The sequence below is a fragment of the Ahaetulla prasina genome, chromosome 2, assembly GCF_028640845.1.
Source record: "Ahaetulla prasina isolate Xishuangbanna chromosome 2, ASM2864084v1, whole genome shotgun sequence".
NCBI lineage: Eukaryota > Metazoa > Chordata > Lepidosauria > Squamata > Colubridae > Ahaetulla > Ahaetulla prasina.
Genome location: NC_080540.1, coordinates 9,988,519 through 10,004,420, shown reverse-complemented (window position 1 = coordinate 10,004,420; position 15,902 = coordinate 9,988,519). Strand labels below are relative to the sequence as shown.

The 15,902-nt window shown below is 41.6% G+C and overlaps 1 protein-coding gene and 1 pseudogene across 3 annotated transcripts in view; both read right to left on the bottom strand.

Moving 5' to 3' along the window:
- Positions 1 to 15,902, bottom strand: part of LOC131193480 (zinc finger protein OZF-like) — an 84,455-nt gene that overhangs the window by 24,595 nt on the left and 43,958 nt on the right. The window contains exon 1 of one of the 3 annotated variants that reach the window (XM_058173685.1): positions 1,064 to 1,617. The exons of the other annotated variants lie outside the window; for them this stretch is intronic. The gene's annotated coding sequence lies outside the window, so the exon portion shown is untranslated. Of the gene's footprint in view, positions 1 to 1,063; positions 1,618 to 15,902 lie in introns of those variants that run through there. 3 annotated transcript variants of the gene reach the window in all.
- Positions 4,246 to 15,902, bottom strand: part of LOC131193526 (zinc finger protein 850-like) — a 30,183-nt pseudogene continuing 18,526 nt past the window's right edge.

Sequence of the window (15,902 nt, the reverse complement as noted above, 5' to 3'; positions counted from 1 at the left end):
TACCGTTCCTGTCCTATTGTTTTTCTTTTCTTCTTCCTATATATATGCTTATACCTCCTTATATTTACCCATATATGTGTTTATTTACTATATAATCTTTTTGTATGATACCTACATATATTGTTGTGACAAAATAAAATAAATAAAATAAATAAAAAATAAATTATTTTCTGTCTCTAAGCTGTCCACAGTTATGTCACGGTAAGGTTGGTGGCCAATACATTTTATAAATAAATAAATACAACTGAACAGTCAAAACATTCAGTAGCTAGTTTTTAAAAAGTGCTGGGTTAAGCACAGTGGAACCTGGTGAATACACGGATGGGGGCATCAATAGAAAAACACGGTGCTTGTAAGCTAGAAATGGAATAATAGTGTTAAATTTTGAGACTGGCATAATAGTGTTAAATTTTAATTTGGGGTTTTATTAATATTTCTAAAATTTTAAAACTAAATTTTTAATTATCAGCCTTTTTGTAATTTGCTATGTTTTAAATGTTTTAATTGTATATATTTCATGTTTTATCTTTGGCTGTACACCGCCCTGAGTCCTTTGGGAGAAGGGCGGTATAAAAATTTAATAAAATAAATAAAAATAAATAAAATAAACCCCAAAAAGACCAGAAGCACATAAGTCCGATATTGTTGCATGGAAAACATCAGGTCCAAAGCAGAACAATTGAGTTGGGAGGACCTTGGAGGTCTTCTAGTTCATCCCCTGTTCTGGCAGGAGATCCTATTCCATCCAGAAGAAATGGCTGTCCAATCTCCTCTTAAAACCCTCCAGTGACGGAGCAGCCACAACCTCTGGAGGGAAGCCATTCCCAAAGAATCAACTTTAATTTAAAAGAGACTTTTTCAATCTTTCCAGCAGCAGAAAATTGCAGCCACCAGTTTCACAGCCTGCAGCCCCAGTGGGCTTCCATTTGGGGAGGGAAGGAACCTGCAGCAGCAGCAGCTGACCTGCTTCAGCCCAGTTGCTTCTCTGCTTCCAGGCCGTGGAGGGAACCGAACAGCCCGACTTGCTCCCGGACTCTCCTCCCACCTGCTGGCCTCAACTCACCTGCCAGCTGCTGCTTCGACCCTGGGAAGAGCAGAAAAGCCGCTCTGCACTCCACCTTCCTCCCATGAGTCATCCGGAAAAGGAAGTTCTTCTGCGCTTCTCCTTTCATCCCATCCTATCTAGCAATGCATACTCAAGCGCGATCAGGGACGGCACCGCTGTATTGATGGCTTTCAAGGCGCAGATGTTGCCTGACCGCCATCTAGCGACAGGAGGTGGAAAAACACGCCTGTCCAGTCTCCGCTATGGCTTTTGGAAGATGTTTTCGTCTCCTAGCAACTGACCTTCGCAACTGAGCCAAGTGAAAAAGTGAAACCTGATGCTACTTAGCTTCGTATTTGGCGCCTTTGGGGCAGTCTTGATGCCTGGCCTTGCAGTTTCCTTGGCAAGGGATTTTGGAAGGGGTTCCCTTACTGCTTCCTAGGCCTGCTTACTTCCCTCTATGTAGTTATAACTCCATTGAGGATTACACGTTGAGTACAATTTGTCAGCCAGTTAGAAACTCATTTTGTGCTGGTGCTGTCTGTCCCACATTTTTCTACTTGGCAAGAAGTAGGGTGTCATCTACTTTATCAAATGCTTTACTGAAATCTAAGTATACTATGTCTATAGCATTTCTCTGGTTCACTAATTTAGTCACTTTCTCAAAGAATTATAAGGTTTGTTTGGCATGATCTGTTTCTGATCAACCCATGTTGGTTACTGGTTATAACTTATTTGCTTCTATGTGTTCACAGATTTGTGCCTGGATATGTTTTCCAAGATGTTACCAGGTATTAATGTCTGTATGTTCCTGCATGTCTTTTACATTTTTGAAGATGGGAACCCTATCAGCTCTTTTCCAGTCCTCAGTTATAGATAGTCCTGAAAATACAACCACAATTGAGTCCAAAATTTGTTGTTAAGTGAGGAATTTGTTAAGTGTGTTTTGCCCCATTTTACTAATTTTCTTGCCTCATTTGTTTAGTGAATCCTTGCTACTGTTAAATTAGTAACACGGTTATAGCACAGTGATTAAGTGAATCTGATTTCCCAATTGACTTTGCTTGTCAGTAGGTCACCAAAGAGGAAAAGAGGATCACATGACAGTGGAACACTGCGACGGCCATAAATGTAAATCAGTTGTCAAGCATCCAAATTTAAATGTCATGACCATATGGATGCTACAATGGTCATAAGTGTGATAAATGGCCATAAGTCACTTTTTTCAGTGTTGTTGTAAATTTGGTGACCTGTTGAAAGTTGAGGACTACCTCTAATTCCCCCATGCTCCAAAGACTTTGAAAAATATGTTTCAATACTTCTGAAATCACGTTTGCTAGTTCCTTCAGAACTCTGGAATGTAGTCCGTCCAGACCCAGTAATTTGAATTGATCTACAGTTGACAGGTGTTCTCTTACCTTATTTTTGCATACAAGTAGTCCTCAAGTTACGAATGTAATAGAGCCTGCTCATTCCATTCTTCGTAACTCGAGGATTCGTGGGAGTGAATCTCGTAGTTTGAAGGTGATCACTCCCTCCTTTTGCCCACGCATTTGCTAATCGAATGTGAGGCTCATTAAGTGCACATGATGTATCTTGCGGTGGGGAAGTTCAAAGAGGGGCTAGGGAGGAAACAGGTCACCCACTTCAGACCACCCAAGGCCTCCCCCAACCCACAGATACCTCATTCCCCCTCCCCTGGAGTACCCATAATGGCTTCCCCCTTCACCCACATCCTGCCACATCAGGTAAATTATGAAGATCTGTCTCCTCTCCAGACTGTTTCTTTACCTGCTTCCTCCTTTCTTGTCGCCAAAGCGCTTGAAAATTGTGTCCCTTTAGGCTTTGGCAGCCCTTTTCAAAAAGTCTTTGCATGTAGGACTAGGGCTTCATAGGGACTCGCCCGCTCCTCCCAAGCTCCGCTGGTGCCAACAAAAGCATTTTGCATATTGCTGCCAAAGCCTACTGGAATGCAATCTCCCTGCAGGCTTCGGCAAGGAAACAGCAAATGGAGAGAAGGGCTGAAGGACCAAAGCCTTCCATCCATTTGCAAATGTCTAGTCTCAATTCGCAGAGAATAGAGGCCTAAAGTGCAAGATAATATGAGATCAGTAGCACAAGGTCTCATGCTACTTATCTCACATGATTTCGCAGTACGTTAGGCCTCTCTTCTCTGTGAGTTGAGCAAAAGCCTGAAGCAATGAAACAGGCAAAGAAAGCGCAACAGAGAGATCTTTGCAAGGTAAGTGACTCTCCAAAGGCAAAGTGCATGTGAAGATCTGGCCTGAGAGAGATAGGCAGGATAAATGTTGTAGAGCCTCTGCGGTCATTGTAAGTGTGAACAACTGCCGTGGTGCTACAATATTCATAATTTTGGGACTTGTTCGTAAACGCTAGGGGGTGCTTACTGTGTAACTTCAAACATTCTTTGTACCTTCTTTCCGCTTCTTATACTCCTGTGCATTAGGGCAATTTCTGTCTGAGTCTCTTCTGCATAGGATCCACACGCTGTTTAATTGAGAGATGTTTTTCCCCACATCTGTTTAGTAATGGAGTTTGCATATCTTATAAGACCATTTTCTTCGGTCTGAGCATAGGGAGGGCATAGGATAGGTTGGATATAGTGCTGGGTTGAGAGCAGGGAGATACACTTTGTGTCCTCCACTCAGTCAAGGAAAGTCCTGTGATTATCCATACAAACCACTGAGTTACATTCACTAGCAAACCTCTGAGACGCCCCTGCACCCCAATAGTTCTATAGACAGCCTAAAATCTTTTTTAATTTTTTTTAAAAAAACATTTATTGTTAAAAAAAATTGTACATAGTGAAACCGTCTTGGCGATATCTCCACCATATAAAGTATAACGTAAATCACTTATGTATTCAATATACATTATTGCTTACTAATTATATATACATATTAACCTCTTATACAGGCTTACACTTATATACTATATTAAATATATTGCCTTTTTTTTCAATCTATGCCTCTCTGTTCTTACTCATTCCGACTTCTATTCCTTAAGTCTAACCATTGATAAAATCTATTCCAAATCTCATAGTATTCTGTCTCTTTTTCAGTTCTAGGTCAGTCTATCACATTCTGCACAGTCAAGATTTTTCTTTATTATTTCCCTTTCTATAGGTATGTTTTCACTCTTCCACTGTTGGGTATAAACTATTCTTGCCGCTGTTATGATATGTAATATTATAGAATTCTTTATTGGCCAAGTGTGATTGGACACACAAGGAATTTGTCTTGGTGCATATGCTCTCAGTGTACATAAAAGAAAAGCTACATTCGTCAAGAATCATAAGATACAACACTTAATGTTAGTCATAGGGTACAAATAAGCAATCAAATCATATTAGGAAACAGTCAATAGAAATCGTGACGATACAAGCAACAAGGTTACAGTCAATATGTTATCCCTTTATAAATATGTTAACTAGCAAACAACAAACCTAGCAGATACCTTTGTTTCCCAAAAAGTAGAGAAGGGAACAAGATGATCAGCCATATTGTACTTAATTCTCACTAACAGAAATGAAATGACAGAAGGTGTTGAAGCTACAGGAACCTTGGGGGCAAGTGATCACACAATATTAGAACTCAACGTTATGCAAACACAAGTAGTAGAACAAAGTCAAACTAGAGTCTTGGACTTTAAGAGAGCTAATTTCAATAAACTTAAGAGAAATCCTGACAAGGATTCCATGGATGACAATCCTCAAGGGGAAAACAACTCAAGAAGATTGGGAAATTTTGAAAAGTGAGATTATAAAAGCCCAGTCTAGCACAATACCAATGAAGAAGAAAAATAATAGATCTCAAGAGAAACCAGCATGGCTGCATAAAGAACTCTCTGACAAATTGAAAGACAAAAAGGACAAGTATAAAAAGTGGGAAAGAGGGGCAAATAACTGAGGCAGAATATCAGCAAATAGCCCGAGCCTGTAAAGATGAAGTGAGGAAAGCTAAGGCTCACAATGAATAAAGGCTTGCGACAAAAGTAAAAAATAACAACAACAAAAAAGCTTCTTCCAACATGTTAAAAACAAGAAAAAAGTCAAGGAAACAATTGGCCCATTGCTGGGAGAAAGTGGCAAGAAGATGACAAGCAACAGGGAGAAAGCAGATCTACTTAACTCATATTTTGCATCTGTCTTTACACAAAAGGAAAAAACAATCCAACCTATCAAAAACAGCACTACAAAAAACAGATTAAAAACACAAGTTAAAATAGGGAAGAAAATGGTAACTGAACACCTGTCTACCCTAGACGAGTTCAAATCACCAGGACCGGATGGATTACATCTCAAGGTTCTGAAGGAACTGGCAGACAAGATCTCAGAACCACCGAACTAGATCTTTCAAAGATCCTGGAGCACTGGGGAGCAGCCAGAGGACTGGAAAAGAGCTGATGTAGTTCCCATCTTCAAAAAAGATGGATAGATGGGGAACTCATCAAATTTGCAGATGATACCAAGCTGGCAGAAATAGCCAACACTCCAGAAGATAGGCTCAAGATACAGAAGGATCTTGACAGACTTGAACACTGGGCGCTATCTAACAAAATGAAATTCAACAGTGAAAAATGTAAGGTTCTACATTAAGGCAAAAGAAAAACCAAAATACACAGGTATTGTATATGTGGTACCTTGCTCAATAGTAGTAACTGTGAGAGGGATCTTGGAGTCCTAGTGGACAACCATTTAGATATGAGCCAGCAGTGTGCAGCAGCTGCCAAAGGAGCCAACACAGTTCTGGGCTGCATAAACAGAGGAATAGACTCAAGATCACGTGAATTGTTAATACTACTTTATAATGCCTTGGTAAGGCCACACTTGGAATATTGCATTCAGTTTTGGTCGTCACGATGTAAAAAAGATGTAGAGACTCTAGAAAGAGTACAGAGAAGAGCAACATTAGGAGGCTGGAGGTTAAAACATATGAAGAACGGTTGCAGGAACTGGGTATGTCTATTTTAATGAAAAGAAGGACTAGGGGAAACATGATACAGTGTTCCAATATCTCAGGGGCTGCCACAAAGAAGAGGAGTCAAATTATTCTCCAAAGCACCTGAGGGTAGAAGAAGCAGCAATGGGTGGAAACTAATCAAGGAGAGAAGCAACTTAGAACTAAGGAGGAATTTCCTGACAGTTAGAACAATTATTAAGTGGAACGACTTGCCTTCAGAAGTTGTGAATGCTCCAACACTGGAAATTTTTAAGAAGATGTTGGATAACCATTTGTCTGAAATAGTGTAGTTTCCTGCCTGGGCAGGGGATTGGACTAGAAGACCTCCAAGGTCCCTTCCAACTCTGTTATTCTATTCTATTAAGTTGTTTAGTCTAGTGGTCTACTTCAGGAAACTCAGTTTTGCAGCAATTCTTCTCAGCCCCAAGGAGCCTACAATCAACAAGTCTCTCTCTCTCTCTTTCCCTCCCTTTCCCCCCTCTCTCTGTTTCTGTTTCTGTCTCTCTCTCTTTCTCTCTCTCCACTATTTGAGCCCCTCTGCAGAAATTAAGATTTCAAGTACAATGGAAGTTTAACTCTCAGGTACGTTCAGAGACTTTTACCTGTTATATCAAAGTAAAGAAAAGTGCTACAAGAGCAAATGGGGGCAGGGAAGAGAAACCAGGACATGGAATGCTTGATGGGTACAGAGTTGAGACTGGCTCCTGAGGCGTCTTCCGCAGGATCCCCTTCAACCCTGGCAGTGCCCTGGGATACCTTGCTGAAGTAACAAGAGAACAAGAGCCTTCCTTCCATCCGTCATCCGTCATCCTTCCCTTCCTCTCTCTCTCTCTCTCTCTCTCTCTCTCTCTCTCTCTCTGTCCCAGGGGAGGGAAAGGAATCCCTGAACTGGTGCTGGATGGTGGGAATCTGACGTCCAGAGGCTGATGAGCCACACGCTGATGATCAGCTGGTCAGCAGAGACCAAAAAACCACCTGGCTGGCGGGGAGGCAGGGCATCACAAGACAGGTGGCCTGCAGGATCTTCAGGAAAAGTGACTGACATCTGGAAGGTGAAAATAAGCCTACACTGCTGTTGTCAGGGGAGAGTGGGGCAGGGTCACATTGTGGTTCCACATCATAATGGGCTCCAGGAGGAGGAGACCCTGTCTCCCCCATTGTGAAACGCACTAACTTTCACTGTGCTACACAAGGCACTGAGAGAATAGCAGGCAGGACATGGAGGCAGCAACAGCAAATGTACCAGCATGAAGCCAGAATGCTGTTGCTGCGCAGTCAAGTACGGGAGCTTAGCTTAGCTCCCTCACGTGTCAATCCACCCACCGTCACTCTGCTGCTTAGACCAGGGTATCTTTGGGGGAGAATCAGGGAGGGCTGTGATGCCACCATCTCCCGCATGCTCCCCTCCCTGCCCGCATGGCCAGGGATCACATGGCTATGCCGCTGGCAAGCCGGCCCTCCCACCAGCCCACGTCCTTTGTCCAAACACAGTGGACGCATAGTGTATCTTCCTTTCCTGCCATCAGCCTTACATTCACGGGAAGCAGCAGTAAACTTTGCAAGCCCTGCAGGCTGGAAAGTAAGGCTGATGCCTCCCCCAGCCCGCATCTGTATCCAGACTCTCCAACACAGCTGTGGAATAGGGTCTCCTGTCTTGATCCGGGGCGTTGGATTAGAAGACCTCTAAGATCACTTCCAACTCTGATACTTTACGTAAATACAGGTAGTTCTTGACTTACAACCACAATTGAGCCCAAAATTTCACTGTTGCTAAGAGAGACATCTGTTAAGTCAGTTTTGCCCCGTTTTTACAACTTTTCTTGCCACAGTTGTTAAGAGAATTCATTGCAATTGTTAAATTAGTCACACGGCTGTTAAGCGATTCTGGCTCCCCTATTGACTTTGTTGGTCAGAAGGTGACAAAAGCGGATCACATGAGTCTGGGACACTGCAACCATCATAAATATGAGTGTTTTGCCAAGCATCTGAATTTTAATCATATGACCATGGGGATGTTGCAATAGTCGTGTGAAAAGCAGTCATCAGTCATATTTTTCAGTGCTCTTGAGTGGTTACTAAATGAACTGTTCTAACTTGAGGACTGCCTGTAAAAAAAAAAAGGCAAGAAATATTCTGCACAACAATGATGACATCCTGATTAACATAGTCCTCACTTAACAACAGCCATTGGGATTGACAAGTTCATTCCTGACTGGTGTGGTAATTAAATATGTCCTCACTTAACCATGCAAATTTAGAACATCTGTTCTAGCTGTGGTCATTAAGCGAATCAACGTGTTCTGTTCAGTGCAATGTACCATGAGTGTGACTTGCAACTTCCTTTCAATTTTGTCGAAAGCCAATTGTGAAGGTTCCAAATGGTGATTCCATGACTGTGGGACACCGCAACTATTGGAATTGCAAGCCAGTGCCACTCCCAAATAACTGTGATGGCCACAACTTTGAGGAACTACTTTTTCAGCACCAGTAAGCGGTAAGGGAGGACTGTCTACAAAACTGAACATCCCAAAGGGTGCACAATCCCCAAGAGACACTGGCTGGAGAATTCTGAGGCTGAAAATCTTGGAGGCACTCAGGGAGAAAAAGGCTGGGATTCCTGGCACATAGCATTTCTATCATCCACCATCACAAAAATGCAAAGAACACTCCAAAAATAGATTTTTACATAACTGCCTAATTTCTACAAAAATAGATATCCAGCAGCTTCTTACACTGAAGACAAGATATCAAAGACATTATCAAAGTAATATGTTCCAACTTTTTCTTTCCTCTGCCCCATCTAATACCATTACATATTTGCCTACAAAAATGAGGCAAATTCTATTTTATTTAATCAACTTAAATGGTCAATTTCTCAGCTGGACTTAAAATGGGACATTAGAAATGAAATTCAACCCTTCTCTACACTAATCATTTGGGGCCTCGGGAGATTTTATTGTGTGCGATAAGGGTGGAATATTTCCTGAAGTACTGTCCACATTCACGGCACTAAAATTGTTTCTCCCCTTTGTGTATAAGGACATGATTTATAAGGTTAACCCTAGTACTGAGAACTTTCCCACAGTCTGGACACTAATACCAGAGTGTCCCTCCTGTGTAAGTCTCCTTTGTTGTTGAATCAGGCTGGAATTCTGACTGAAACTTTTCCCACAATCAGGACATTCAAAGGGTTTCTCTCCTATGTGAGTCTTCTGATCTGGAACCAGGCTGGAATTCTGACTGAAACATTTCCCACAATCAGGACATTCAAACGGTTTCTCTTCTGTGTGAATCCTCTGGTGGTTGATGAGGTTGGAATTCTGACGGAAACTTTTCCCACAGTCAGGACATTTAAAGGGTTTCTCTCCTGTGTGAATCCTCTTGTGTTGAACCAGGGTGGAATTCTGAGTGAAATTTTTCCCACACTCAGAACATTTAAAAGGTTTCTCTCCTGTGTGAGTCCTCTGGTGTTGAACCAGGGTGGAATTCCTGTTGAAACTTTTACCACAATCAGTACATTTAAAGGGTTTCTCTCCTGTGTGACTCCTCTGGTGTGTGACAAGGCTGAAATTGGTACTGAAACTTTTCCCACAATCAGGACATTCAAAGGGTTTCTCTCCTGTGTGAATCCTCTGGTGTATCACAAGGCTGGAATTCTGACTGAAACTTTTCCCACAGTCAGGACATTCAAAGGGTTTCTCTCCTGTGTGAGTCCTCTGGTGTTTCACCAGGGTGGAATTCTGACTGAAACCTTTACCACAATCAGGACACACAAAGGGATTCTCTCCTGTGTGAGTCCTCTGGTGTATCATGAGTCTAAAATTGGTACTGAAACTTTTAGCACAATCAGGGCATTCAAAGGGTTTCTCTCCTGTGTGAGTCCTCTGGTGTATTTTGAGGCTGGAACTCTGTATGAAACTTTTCCCGCAGTAAGGACATTCAAAGGGTTTCTCTCCTGTGTGAGTCCTCTGGTGTATCACCAGGCTGAAATTGGTACTGAAACTTTTACCACAATCAGTACATTTAAAGGGTTTCTCTCCTGTGTGACTCCTCTGGTGTATCACAAGGCTGGTACTCCGAATGAAACTTTTCCCACAGTAAGTACACTCAAAGGGTTTCTCTCCCGTGTGAGTCCTCTTGTGCATCACCAGGCTGGAATTGGTACTGAAACTTTTACCGCAATCAGGACATTCAAAGGGTTTCTCTCCTGTGTGAACCCTCTGGTGTATCACAAGTCTGTAATTCTTACTGAAACTTTTCCCACAAATAGGACACTCATACGGTTTCTCTCCTGTGTGAGTACTCTGGTGTTCAATCAGGCTGGAATTCTGACTAAAACTTTTCCCACAAATAGGACACTCATATGGTTTCTCTCCTGTGTGAGTACTCTGGTGTTCAATCAGGCTGGAATTCTTACTGAAACTTTTCCCACAAATAGGACACTCATACCGTTTCTCTCCTGTGTGAGTACTCTGGTGTTCAATCAAGCTTGAATTATGACTGAAACTTTTCCCACAGTCAGGACATTCAAATGGTTTCTCTCCTGTATGAGTGATCTGGTGTGAAATGAGGTGAGAATGTTGACTAAAACTTTTCCCACAGTCAGGACATTCAAAGGGTTTCTCTCCTGTGTGACTCCTCTGGTGTATCACAAGACTGGAACTCTGAATGAAACTTTTCCCACAAACAGGACACTCAAAGGGTTTCTCTCCTGTGTGAGTTCTCTGGTGTATCACGAGGCTGAAATTGGTACTGAAACTTTTACCGCAATCAGGACATTCAAAGGGTTTCTCTCCTGTGTGAATTCTCTGGTGTGTCACAAGTCTGGAATTTTTACTGAAACTTTTTCCACAAATAGGACACTCATACGGTTTCTCTCCTGTGTGAGTGCTCTGGTGTTCAATCAGGCTGGAATTCTGACTGAAACCTTTCCCACAGTCAGGACATTCAAACAGTTTCTCCTTGGTGTGAGTCCACGTTGCCATGCTTGCTAAAGCATTTACTGCATTGGGAGCACTTGTAGGGCTTCTCTCCTGTGTGGGTCCTTCAACTCATATTCCAACTCATCCAAAATATGGATGGTCTCTTGTTTAGTGGTGCTTTGATTCAAGTCATTTTCTTCCTTCCAGAGTGAGCCTGCAACTCTGCCTTTTCTACGTGGCTTTCCAATTGACCTTTTCCTCCCAAGTAACGTCATTGCTCTTCATTGCCATCCTCTTTGTCTATAAGATTAAAAAAAAGTATATCTTTAATTGTGCATAAAATGGTTGCAGAAGATGAGAAAAAAAGAAAAACGTTTAGATTACAATGAAAAAACAAACATGCCACAATCCTCCAATAAGCTCCTACATTAATCATGATTCATTTGACACATGGAAGACTACCCAGATCCAAGTTTGAATATCCATTCAGTGATGAAATTCACTTGTTGACTGGGTCAATCACAAATTCTTAGCAGTGCAAAGGGTTGTTCAAGTGAAAAAAATACTACACCCTCTTTGATTTCTACTTATCTACTTGATTCTTACTTATCCGGGTATCATAAATATCATCAGAAAAGAACAGAAGAGAATAACAGAATTGGAAGGGACCTTGCAGGACTTGTAATGCAAGCCCTCCTCAAGCAGGAGACCTTATACCTTTTCGGAGAAGTGGCTATTACATCTCTTATGAAAAGCCTCCAGTGATGGAGCACTACAATGTCTGAAGGCCAGCCGTTCTGCTGGTTAATTGTTCTCACCATTAGGAAATTTATCACTGCTTCCATTGTATAAAGAGGTGAAGTAGCAGCCAAGTATTGAGAAAGGGGCTTCCGGTTGGCACCACCTTCCTCGCTGGGTGCCTAATTAAGGCGCTCCACACTGGATATCGTAAAAGCCGGTGAAAACAGCGAAGAACAGCTGTTCCCGGCTTCAATTTCCCTCTCTGGGAGAAAGGGAGAGAAGAGAGCAGCGGGGGAGTGGTAGATCTCCCCAGGGGCTTTGTTTTGTTATGCAGAGCCCTGAAGGGTTGAATCCCATTGAATCCTGCTAAGCTCCGATCTTCAGTGCACTCCTGCAAAAGCAGGAAAAGAGGAAGGTGTCCATCTCTGCTCAATCGATTTCTTTTTGTGGATTTCTACATGCAGACGGAACAAGCACGAGTGAACAATTATTGGCTTGCAAGTATTTTCGATTTCCTGACTTCTACCTTTTAAAAAGAGAAACTTTTTTTCCCTTGCTTTAACTGACTGTTTAAAATGGCGTCTGAGAGGAAGTGAAAGTAAAGTAATAATAAGCAGGCTGCGTAACTAAGAAGCTAGGAAACGTTACTTGTGGATTGTACCGAATTGAGCTCTCCTATACTTAAAGGAGAATAGAGAAGTTTTTAAACTTAAATTTTCTGACTTTTAAAAATTGAAATGGCTACTAAACCACCTAAGACTGCTGGTAGAAGGGGTTCTGAAGTAGCTTTGGAGATTTGATTAAAGAACAAGGAAAAGTGTTTGAAGAAAAGTTTAAGGAGATGATGGAAGACATAAAAGAAATCAAAGAAGATAATAAAAAGATAAGAGAAGATATTTTGATTGCTTTTCAAGGTTTGGCAAAAAGACTGGAGGGGGTGGAGGAGGAGGTGCAAGAAATTGTTCAGCCAAACCAGCAATTAGATAATCGAATGGGAGGAATGCAAATAAAATTGGACAAAAATGAAGACCAAGTGGTGGTGATGCAGTATAGAATGATGGAAGGAGCTCTGAGAATTAGGGGGTTAAAAGAAGAAAAAGGCGAAGATCTAAAAAAAAATTTATCAGAAGCCCTGGCTGAATTTATTGAACTTGATCCACAAGAGGTTGCTTATCAAATTGATAAAATTTACAGAGTTAATTCTTGGATTGCCAGGCAGAAGAAACTTCCTAGAGACATTGTGGTTTATTTTTTGAAACGGACAATGAGAAATCAGATTTTACAAGTTGCATATCAGAAAAACCTGAAAATAGGAGAACAGGAGATGAAGGTTTTGAAAGAGATTCCTCCCAAGATGTTAAGGGATAGGAAAGACTTTATATTTTTTACACAAGAACTTAAGAAGTACCAGATTCAATTTAGATGGGAAGTTCCAGTTGGTTTAACAGTGTATTATCAAGGAAGAAGATATCGTATTGATACTGTGCTTAAGGCCAAAGATTTTCTTTCTACTGTGCTGAAAGTTGAAATAGAAGTAATAGAAAAAAGAATTCAAGTACGCAAGAAAGATATTTAAGTGAATGGAAAAAATGGATTGACTATATTCAAAACAGATATCAGATTAAGAGTTATCAGACTGCCTTTGAATGATTAGGATGTATTATTTTTGATTGTTTTGGGGGAGGTTAAGAATTGATGAGAATTGTAGGATTATAATTTAGTTAGGAAGGAAAATTTTTTAGTATATGTTTGTTTTATTTTTACTATACCTTGTGTTTGTTCCGGGAAGTCGGGAGGAGGGAGGGGCGTTTGTGAAGGGAGGGGGGAGGGGGGAAAGGGGGGAGGGGGAAAGGGGAAAAAAATTTTGTAAAACTTTTTCAATAAAAAAAAAGATATTGAGAAGTTAAAAATAATATATAAGTGGTCAAACTAACATTAGACATAAGAAAAAAGAACATAACTAAAGGAAAATTAACCTAGAGGGATAAAAGAAAATACTATTAGCGATAAAAAACAGTGGATGGTAATCTGGGAAAAGATTGATAGAATTTTAGGACAACAAGTAAAATTCCAAAAGAAATGACAAGTATCACTACCATAACACTGAGAACAGGGAAAAAGGCAGCATCAAACCAAACAGTGGCGATGGCTTCTCCATCAACCCAAAGAACAATAGAAGGAACAATAGAAGGAATAGAAGGATTTTTCTGTCCACAGAAAAATCAAGCCCCAGTTTGACTTCCCAATCGATGCAGTCTACTCTCGTAATGATACAGGAAACTATGATGAAACTTCAGGAGATGATGACAAAAAACCATGGAGAACTGAAATCCAACATACATAATTTCAGACAGCACCACCACCAGATGGATTCGTAACTGGCTGACCAACCGCACTCAACGTGTAGTCCTCAACGGAACTACATCCACATGGAGGGAAGTATGCAGTGGAGTACCCCAAGGCTCTGTTTTAGGCCCAGTACTCTTCAACATCTTCATCAATGACTTGGACGAGGGGATAGATGGGGAACTCATCAAATTTGCAGATGACACCAAGCTGGCAGGAATAGCCAACACTCCAGAAGATAGGCTCAAGTTACAGAAAGATCTTGACAGACTTGAACATTGGGCGCTATCTAACAAAATGAAATTCAACAGTGAAAAAAGTAAGGTTCTACATTTAGGCCAAAAAAACAAAATGCACCAGTACCGTATATGTGGTACCTTGCTCAATAGTAGTACCTGTGAGAGGGATCTTGGAGTCCTAGTGGATAACCATCTAGATATGAGCCAGCAGTGCAGCAGCTGTTAAAAAGCCAACACAGTTCTGGGCTGCATAAACAGAGGATAGAATCAAGATCACGTGAAGTGCTAGTACCACTTTATAATGCCTTGGTAAGGCCACACTTGGAATATTGCATCCAGTTTTGGTCGCCACGATGTAAAAAAGATGTTGAGACTCTAGAAAGAGTGCAGAGAAGAGCAACAAAGATGATTAGGGGAGTGGAGGATAAAACATATAAAGAACGGTTGCAGGAACTGGGTATGTCCAGTTTAACAAAAGAAGGACTAGGGGAGACATGATAGCAGTGTTCCAATATCTCAGGGGCTGCCACAGAGAAGTGGGAGTTGGGCTGTTCTCCAGAGCACCTGAGGGTAGAACAAGAAGCAATGGGTGGAAACTGATCAAGGAAAGAAGCAACTTAGAACTAAGGAGAAATTTCCTGACAGTTAGAACAATTAATCAGTGGAACGACTTGCCTGCAGAAGTTGTGAATGCTCCAACACTGGAAATTTTTAAGAAAATGTTGGATAACCATCTGACTGAGATGGTGTAGGGTTTCCTGCCTGGGCAGGGGGTTGGACTAGAAGGCCTCCAAGGTCCCTTCCAACTCTGATGTTATTATTATTAATTTAGACAACAAAGTGGGTTCAATTCAAGAGGCGATACAAAGAAATGAGCAAAAAATTAGGTCCATGGAAATAAAAGCTATACAAACTGGAAAATTTTTTTTAGAGCAGATAGACCAAAAATTATGGCAGCGAACAAAGATTTAGAATTTAGAAGGTTTGCTAATACATCTCGAAATGGACCGAGCCTTTTTTTATCTGAGGTTTCAAAACATGGCGGAAATGAAAGAAGATGATCTAGGAGAAGTAATGGCGGGACTGATTGCGGAAGTCCTCCAGAAAGATAAAAGAGATCATAAATGAGATGGACGAAATATATAGAGTCCAAACAAATTATGCAAAGCGCTACCACCTACCCAGGGAAGTACAATCAGGCCTGGCTGGACCCTAGGTTTCGTAGGCAGGAGAGATGGGAACAACAGAAGCAGGGGTGGGGCAGGCCTAGGAAGTGCTGAGTCATGGAGCACACCCCACAGGATATAAAGGCAGCAAGAGCAAATTAACTGCTTAACTAAGAGCTGAAGTTTGTTCCTGGGTGACTCATCGGCGTCGAGAGAGATAACAGAGACACTTGGCAGACGCTCACTATTTTGCTGCCAGAGCTGATAGTGCTGGCTAATTAAGCCATCGCTCGGACGGAGGCGAAGGGGGACAGAACAAGGGGCCATTAGACATAATAACATTCTTCCTGCCAGTCAAGTCAGGCCAAGCCTACATCTGGAGAAGAAGTGGCCGGAGTAATGTCTCGAGATGTGACGGTTGGCAATTGGAACATGTGATCGGCAGAGGGGTCAAGGGGGTG